Source organism: Arachis duranensis, chromosome 10, assembly GCF_000817695.3.
Source record: "Arachis duranensis cultivar V14167 chromosome 10, aradu.V14167.gnm2.J7QH, whole genome shotgun sequence".
Taxonomy (NCBI): domain Eukaryota; kingdom Viridiplantae; phylum Streptophyta; class Magnoliopsida; order Fabales; family Fabaceae; genus Arachis; species Arachis duranensis.
In genome coordinates, this window is record NC_029781.3 from 71039193 (window position 1) to 71040148 (window position 956).

Here is a 956-nt window from a genome sequence, read left to right on the forward strand (position 1 = left end):
AACATAAATACCAGACAAAAAATAAAAATAAAAAAATTATAAAAATAAATTAAAATAAAAATATGAAGATTGTAAAAATAAATATTTTAATTTATTTTCACAGTCTTCATATTTTTATTTTAATTTATTTTGATAACTTTTTTATTTCTATTTTTTTGTGGCATTCATGTTTCTTATTTTTATTTATATTTTCATTCACTTATTCATGTTAATTGAAATTATTAACAATTTAAAAAAATAAAAATTATAAATATAATAATAAGGAAATTGAATAACAAAATAACTAGAAGTACCGTACTCTCTACATTACAAGTCGATAAAGGTATTTGCTATTGATAATTAATTTTTAAGAAATAGTGTTTAATTTCATAAAAAAAAATTAACACTTAATTTTTAATCCAAAAGCTATATTATCACTATCTTTCATCTTACCAACAAATATGGTCACAACTTATACTTATTAAATTACATTTTTTATAGGGTTTTTTATGACATTTTTATTTAAGGCTTTTCAAAAAAACAAAAAATTTTCTAACATGATAAGTATAACTCCTTTTTCTTTATTTTGGTCAATCTAATGTAGTCCTTTTCTTTTGTCTTACAATCCACTCTTAAATTATGTACTACAAACAGTATTTTAATAAGACTAAAATTTTTTGGCTAAGTCCAAACATATTTCTCTTCTAAATCCGAGTTACTCTTTTTTAAAATAACCCATTACAGTTTTTGCAATAAATTCCAACCATAGTTACAAAAACACTACACACTTTAGTTACCGCAAGGATTAACCCAACGTTATAATTATAAATAAGTGTGTACGACTGCTGCTCTATGAGACTCATGATCTGCTACAAAGCAGAAACTCAGTTTCCCATAATTTCTCACTCAATGCGTATCATTTCTGCAGTCTGTACATATGTCTTTAACACTTAAAGAAAAGAAAAGCCTTTAACATA